Source organism: Cibotium barometz, chromosome 19 (assembly GCF_041138505.1).
Source record: "Cibotium barometz isolate CiBa-2024 chromosome 19, ASM4113850v1, whole genome shotgun sequence".
Lineage (NCBI taxonomy): Eukaryota > Viridiplantae > Streptophyta > Polypodiopsida > Cyatheales > Cibotiaceae > Cibotium > Cibotium barometz.
The window spans coordinates 38,719,643-38,727,638 of record NC_141064.1 but is presented as its reverse complement, the minus strand read 5'-3'; the positions used below and the strand labels follow the sequence as shown (position 1 = coordinate 38,727,638).

Here is a 7,996-nt window from a genome sequence, read left to right as displayed (position 1 = left end):
GTTGCAGTGTCCAGTTTTTGAATTTTTATTATATATATATATATATATATATATATATATATATATATATATTTAAACCCTACCTAACCACTAAATACAACTAACATGAATATGTGTGTAAATATATATTTTATTATATATATATATATATTTAAATAATTACATAAAAATATGAATTATGCTAAAAATACTAATTATGTAAAAAATTATAGAAATTTAAAAAAATACAGAATATGCAGAAAATGTGGACTCCAAAAGAAAACACATAATTTACAAAATTTAATTTTATTTTATTTTTTTGTTTTAATTTTTTTTATTTTTTTTATTAATTTTATGTTTTATTTTTTTTTTCTATTTTTTATTTTTTTTTAAAAATGCAGAAAACATGAAAATTGCCTAGTATGCGGAAAACATTAAAAAAAATTAAAAGAAAAAATTAAATCGCTAGGTGGTTGAAGATTGATTTGAGCATTTCTATTGCTCAATTCACTACTACATATTAGCCTAATACCGGGGCTTGTACCGGCGCTATTTAACGGGGTCTAAAAAAGCCTCGTCATCGGTATAAGCGCCGGTATCGCAGTGTCGGTATACCTGTCGGGTATTAATACCGGCGCATATAACGGCGCCTATACCGACGCTGACCGGGGGTAATACCGACGCTTAAACCGACCTCTATACCGATTCATATACCGACGAATAAACCGGCTTCTATACCGGATTATATACCGAATTGTAAACCGGCATCTATACCAATGTATATACCGACGCTGATACCGGGGCAAATACCGACGCTGTAGCAGAAATTTTTTTTTGGGCAGAATAGTGCTGCCTGGCAGCTGCCTAGCTGCCTGCAATGAGCAGGATCTACAACAGCAAACAGACAGCACCATTCTGTCTACAATAGAGCACAAAAACAACCGTGCTCGTTTGCATATTTTCCTGATCGACAAACAAGAAATTAAATTAAACATTAATACTCAAGAATGTTTTGATCATATTTCATTAGTTTGAAGGTCATCTTACATCATGGTAATGCCTCCCAATTGACGGTCTCTCCTTCTTCTTCAAGCATCTCAAACAAGGCCACAAGGCCATGTTTGTGAGCGTACTTCTCCTCTCGCCTGCTTGGTGGGCGATTCATGGCATAAGTCTTATGCATATAGCTCTATGCACACGTCTTATGCATAAGCTATATGCACACGCTCTATGCACAAGTCTTATGCATAAGCCATAAGCTCGGACCTAATCCCAAAAACCCTAGGACTGAATTACGGTTTTGTAAATTCCGCCAGAGTCTCCTTTGTAATTGGAACCAAATCTCAATTGAAAATGCAACTTCTTAAAACTTGTACGCAATCCTCTTTGCATCCCACAATGTCATGAAAGATCATATGCATTTGCAATATCCACACAATATGACAGAAAAGGGGCCCCATTGCCCAAATGCATCCACAAAGTCGATGGTGAGGATTGTTGAGGACGCGCCTTGAAGCTTGCCGATCCCCCGGCCAAGCTCTTCTCACCCCTTCACCGAGGTGAAGGTTGAGGCCATTTCTTCACACCGGTGTACCTAATCCCCCTTCGTACCGCTTTACCAAGCAATCACGGCACAAAGAGTTCAAGCCATTCTCCCCTTGGCCTCTCCAACCAATGCCAAGGTACCCTCACACATTGCTAGATTCTATAGAAACTTGAAGTGGTTGCAATGGTGAGTGTAGGTACAAAATGATGTGGATAATATCAAATGATAGAACAAGTTTGTTGGCTTACAAGTATTGAGCATGACTCATGCCCTTTTACAATTTAGAACTCAGTAATAAAGCATGGACTCATGCCTCAATCCATCATCCAAAAGCTCCAACACAAACCAACAATTCACAATGCCCTCACCATGGCATTTGCATAAGCATTTGTTAACCACAATCAAGGCATTTGCAATTGCATTTACGCTCTATGCAATTACGCTCTATGCATAAGCCTTATGCACACGCTCTATGCATAAGCCTTATGCATAAGCTCTATGCATAAGCCATATGCATAAGTCTACCTGCGTACGCTCTATGCATAAGCCATATGCATAAGTCTTATGCATACGCTCTATGCATGTCTTATGCATACGCTCTATGCAAGACTTATGCATAAGCTCTATGCATAAGCTCTATGCTATATGCCTTATGCACTATTATGCTAACCCTTAATCCCTTTCACATAAGCCTTATGCACATGCTCTATGCAATTACGCTCTATGCATAAGCCTTATGCACACGCTCTATGCATAAGCCTTATGCATAAGCTCTATGCATAAGCCATATGCATAAGTCTTATGCGTACGCTCTATGCATAAGCCATATGCATAAACTCTATGCATAAGTCATATGCATAAGTCTTATGCATACGCTCTATGCATAAGTCTCTTGCATACGCTCTATGCAAGACTTATGCATAAGCTCTATGCATAAGCTCTATGCTATATGCCTTATGCACTATGCTAACCCTTAATCCCATCACCCAATGGTGTAATAAACATGATCTTGTTTTACGTACATGGATAATAGAGATTGCAAGCTTATTATAGGTTTTATGCATAGATATTAAATTAATCCTATGTGTTGTAAGCTTACAAGAACCCAAAACTAACCCTAAACCATAAAACAAGGATGCAAAAATTCATATAAAATAGCATAAACAAGAAAAATCAAAAGAGGATCTACCTCTTTTTTGCAAAGCTGAAGGAGAGCTCGAGGATTGGTGAAAGATTGGTGAGGTGAAAGAGCTGCAAAACAAAATATTAAACAAACTAATTAGTAAATTAAACACAAGAAAAAGAACTAATACAAAACCCTAAAATCTCTATGCATGCATTAGGAGATCTATGCATACATAGAGAGCTCTAGATCTCAACATGCATAGAGAGCCAAAAAAACACAAAACCCTAAACGTCCTAATTTTTCAATTAAAAACTAAAAGCAATTGCAATAACATGTTAGGAGAAGGAGAAGAGGAGAAAAGAAGAATGAAGGAGAAAAGAGGAGAGAGGAAAAAAGAGGAGAGAGAGGGAAAGAGAAGAGGGAGAGAAAGCACCTCTTTCGCTTGATTACTTGCGCACCTTCTGCGAAAAACCAGAAAATAGGCTCTCGGCTGTGAAAAACTTACGAGCGCCGGTATACGCGACGGAATATGTGTCGGAATATTCGTCGGTATATACTACGGAATATGCGTCGGTATCGGCGTCGGAATAAGCGTCGGTATAAGCGTCGGTATACGCGACGGGAAATGAAAATTTAAAAAAACCCCGCCATACTTGTCTCCTCCAACATGACGACGGACATACCGACGTTCGACATTTGCGTCGGTATTTTGGCGTCGGTATGTCCTCAACCTCTTGTAGTGATTATACTCATATGGGATCGTACCTATAATTCAATTGTTAAAATTAAATTTTCTCTCTACTCTAAACTTTACTCTAAAAAATAAAAAATTTTCACTTTTTGGAGCCCACCTAAATATGAGAATGTTTTGCTGATGTGGAAGGGAGATATGGTGGGAGTTAATGAGAAAGGAGATTTCAAACTGACAAGAAAGATTCAATTTATAGAGTGAAGATAAAAAATTCAAAAAGTAAGAGAGAAAGTATGAGAAAAGTCAAAAAGTAAGAGAGTATGAGAATATTCCCTTTAAAAAGTGAAACTAGGGGGGTACTATGGCTGATGTGGCAAGGCAAAAAATAGGGGTTATCATAGCCTGTCTCCCTTAAGCCCAGCTTTTTAAGCTCTAATCCCTTAAAATTAGGAATCCTTAGGAGGCCCTTTTTGGGTCCAAAAAATTCCTACTGGCTAGAAACCAAGCCAGTATTTGGTTATTAAAATCCTAATCCTTCAAAAAAGGGGGGTCATTTTAAAGATTCTATAAACTAAATCCATAAATAAAACACAAATAAAACATTCCTTGGCATTCTAGAAACCAAAGCCACATGCAAACAATAAAAAAACATTGTCTTGGGATTCTAGAAGCTAAAGACACAACCCAAAAGACATAAAAAGTCATTTTTTCTCAAAGACCATGGTGGATGCACTTGAATTTTAGACATGGTACTAGAAAACCTAAAGAGAAGGCAAGATGAACAACTCATTGTGCTACCAACTAACAACATGTACTTCTCCAACACTTGGGGTTTGCTTGAGTGTGGATGGTAGAGCACTACCTCATCCCAATTAGATCAATTCAACTTTTCAATCATTATTCTCTACATGTGAAGCATGGTTTTGCCTAATAGACAACAAAAGAAATTAGAGATGATAAAACAAGTAAAAAATAGAGTCAATTTAACAAAAAAACCTTCCAAATTCTTCTCCCATTTGCTTTAGAGAGATGCTACCACCCTTCATGCGTGAGAGAAATGCAATGATCAATGATTTCTCACGAATTCCTTGTAAATGTCTCCACACTGTTATCTTCATGTCTTCGGGAATGGGCTTTGGTGTGTTATCACTTGAGACACCTTTGCCTTTGGAAGATGTAGGCAACTTTCTTAATGTTTGACCTTACTTTCCATACTTATGTAGATTAAAAATATCTTCTTGTAGATCCCAAATTTCTCCATCACGAAAGGCAAGTTGAAAATAGTTATCATATTCTTTCACATTGGGCTTCTGACTTGCTCCACGACTTCCTTTATTTTTCAATTCACGACCACACTTTTCACAACGTGTAACTCAAAACTTCTCATCAATTTTCTCACCACACTTCAAGGAATCAATCCACTCATTATGAAAGAGCCTTATCTTTTGAATGAAAGTTATTTCCATTCGAAAGTCAAAATCAATATTATGGTCAAGGTAAATTACCATTGCCTCCTCATTTGTTAAACTAACATACACCCAACATAGCCATTTTGTAAGTGTCAACATGCTCATATTCGACAGCAACCTCTTGGTTGGTAAGCAAACAATGAGTGCTCCCAAGAACCCAATATCTGTAAGACTCAGCATTGGCCTTCACCCAAGATTCCTTACTAGGACATTATTGTCTATCCACTAAAACAAGCAAGGGTAACACAATGGCATTCGGCTTGTTTTTCATTTTGTACTAAATTAGATTATGAACATGATGATTAACAACGCTAACCTCTAAGGGTCTTCTTCCTATTTGGGGATCCATTGGTGGACGCTCAATCACACTTATGGGAAAAAATATAGGCAATTGAACCTCTCTCTTAAAACATTGAAAGAGCTTGAATCTCTTGTGTTAGATAAGGGGGCACCAGGACCGAATGGAACAATCTCTAATTTAGGAAGAAACTTAGAGTCCTTTGATTTACCTCAAATTTTGTTTGTTTCTTGCCTATGATAGGGGCTTGCATCAATGGACAGGGGAGGTGTTCTTTCTCAACCTCCTCATCATTAAGAAATTGACTCTTCTTCTTCTTCTCCTTCCTCTTTGATGTCGTCACTTGAAGAGTTCTTATCTGAGCCAAAAAACCCTCTAGCACCTCATTGTAGGCTCTCCCAAATCTCTACAACTAAAAACAATGAAATCAGTGACATGTTTCAAAACAAAAGATGAAAAGAATATGAGAAAAGTTTAGTTCTTACCAAGCCTCGAGTTTGAATTGAATCAATCATCAAGTTTTTTATGCTCAGAGGATTTATTTCATCCATCTCAAAGTCTTTCAATAAAACAAGAACGACAAAGCGAGTGGAGTCATCACGCTCAATAAGAAAATATACCCTATTTTTGCCTTTGTGCTCTTGCACTTTCTCGATGCGTCATCAAAAGAGTACTTGTTAAAATCACATCGACCTCCTTTGTGTTTTGTAACAATCAAAAAGGGGTTATTGAAACAATTAATTGCCTGTGCTCCCCATGATGGCCAAAGCTGAGTGTCCAAGCATGCTCGTACTTGCTTTTGGCAGGAACTTTATCCCATATGTCTTTTGCTAGAGAGATTTGAAGGGTTTTTGCCTCTCTCATAGGTGCAAGGTCTTGACTTTTCCCCTTTCTAACCTTTTAGCGATGCTCTTTGGTGTGTTGAGTCACTGGCTCGTGAGGGAATTGCTCAGCAGAAAGAAGCTCTCGAGACGAGAAGAATGAGATGGAATTTCAAAAAGCCTTGTTACTTCAAAACCCGAACTCCGTGCTGCGGGAACCAACTGAGAAGACATCAATGCACTTGAGTGTCCCCTCCTTGAGCTTGAATCGGGTTGAGGTTGCATAGAAGCTTGCCTTGAAGTTTTAGACTTCTTACTCGCATGAAAAAGTTGAGATTGAGAAGCCATGACCTACAAAAAAGACACAACACCAGAAGTGACTGGCAAAACTAGAATAAAAAAACAGAAGAAAGAAGAGTGGGATTCTAGAATCCTGCAAGGCCGTAGCAGGTGGTTGACAATGCATGTAGGTTAATGCAGGCAACCACATTCGGTAGCACAAGATGTTGGGATCGACTGCAAGGGAGCCATGGCAATGTATATGGAGCCACTGATGGTGTGGATAAAATGCTTCTTTGCATCCCTCAAGCCCAATCCACAATAGCACTGAGAACATCATTCAAGATGTCCTTGGCTATGGTGATGGGCGTATCAGTGGGCTTCTGGTTCAACAAGAGGAAAGGCTATTGGGCTGACAAGCGAGGAATGACAAAGCGCTTGATGGACTTCATGCTTGTGCCTTGCGCTGCCCCCTTTCGTCCCACGGTCAAAAGCTTTGGATGGATGGCCTCCTTGCCCTGGCTCGCTTGCGAACTGCTACCCTGACTAGCTTGCGAATTGCCGGCCTACTCCTAGGCGCCAAGCGCACATGGCCATAAGTGGGCCTCCTCCAAGCATCAAGCACACGGCCATATCATGCCCCAGCTCACTTGCTCCAAAGACTTGCTCCAAAGGGCCAAGCGACACAGCCATGAGATGGCTCCCCTCCAAACATCTAGAGTGCTGCCACCCCATACATGCCATGCTGTCTAGTACACGGCCATGCGGCACATGGTCACAAGACCATCGTTGTCGCAAGCGCTCAACGACGTTGTCGGATCTTCGAGATGTTCGGCTCCAAGCGTCAAACACACGCATGGGCTGAAAGCTCCTCAGCACTGGCCTACCTTGTGAGCGGATGTACCCAGCCCATACGCTTCTCTGCAGTGCTGTCCTGTGCGCCGGCTACCTGTCCCCTTGCCCATGTACAAGCCATAGCTTATCTGCTTGCTGGTCTGCTCATGTTACAGCACTGCCCTTGGCTGGCTGGCCCTGGATTGGCTCAGGCGGCCCCTTCTGAGCATGGTCTTTGAGCCATTGATTCCAATATGGCCACTGTCGGCTGCTCGCCGCACGCAGTCCTCGCCCGCCGCCCAAAGCCATATCAACCCGCTCATGCGCTCTTGCGAGACGCTCGCCTCCCATGGTTTCCTCATCACCTTCGTGAGCATCGACCCCATCGACCAGCGCATCATCCGGCTGGAGGAGGAGCAGCACCCGCCGCCGCGCCCCACCGCCAAGCACGTAGATGAAAAGCAAGTGCCGCCGCCACTGCGCGCGAGTTTGTTGCTGGCTGTCACCTCTCCACACATCCACCAATCCACATCTCCAAGCAGCTGCCATTTTCCATTACCGTTAGATAGGTTGAACCGTAATAGCCGACTAGATGGCTCTTGCTGCACATTGGCAACTGCCATTTTCGTTGTTGGGGGCTAATATATTCTCGCGACCTTTGTCTTGTCGATGTAGAGGGCTCTGCAGATCAACGCAGAAGCTTCAAGGCATCATTAAACTTGCGGGCTTCAACGCAACAACAAGAACGCGCGCAGCTGTGTGTGTGATCATGGGCCGGGTGGAGTTGCATCCAGGCGTTTTCGCCTTCGTGTTCTCTCTGCGCGGCACTTGGCAAGATCAAACCTTCAACACAAAAGGAAAAAAACTGGCCGACACAGCAGCACATCGAAACAAGGGTGCTCCTGCACAAGCTTCACACCATAGCCCTCACCCGTTTGCTCTCAAGGAATATA

At 41.3% G+C, this 7,996-nt stretch overlaps 1 pseudogene; it reads right to left on the bottom strand.

Moving 5' to 3' along the window:
• Positions 1-4,325: 4,325 nt before the first annotated feature.
• LOC147628561 (uncharacterized) lies at positions 4,326-5,082 on the bottom strand (annotated as a pseudogene).
• Positions 5,083-7,996: the final 2,914 nt, after the last annotated feature.